General features: G+C 70.2%; 1 protein-coding gene across 1 annotated transcript in view; it reads right to left on the reverse strand.

Moving 5' to 3' along the window:
* The window catches only part of LOC102253984 (zinc finger protein 16), a 43,161-nt gene that overhangs the window by 33,166 nt on the left and 9,740 nt on the right, over positions 1-255 (reverse strand). The window lies entirely within an intron of this gene.

Here is a 255-nt window from a genome sequence, read left to right on the forward strand (position 1 = left end):
CCGTCCGCAGCTCTGGGACAAAGGGGACGCCCCGCCTCGCCTGTGCATCCACCAATCCCTGGGGCCCCGCCTCCTTAGTCCCCGCCCACTCGCCTGGACCACCAATCCTAGAGCGCGACATCTCCCAGCCAGACGTCGGCCCCGCCTCCCCCTCGCTGCGCCTTTCTCCTAAGTGACAGCGAGGCGCGCGCTCCGGAGCCAACTAGATCGGAGGTCTCTGCGCTGCCTAGAGAGGCCACCCCGCGCCGGGCCTCG

This window comes from Myotis brandtii, unplaced genomic scaffold, assembly GCF_000412655.1.
Source record: "Myotis brandtii unplaced genomic scaffold, ASM41265v1 scaffold1956, whole genome shotgun sequence".
Lineage (NCBI taxonomy): Eukaryota > Metazoa > Chordata > Mammalia > Chiroptera > Vespertilionidae > Myotis > Myotis brandtii.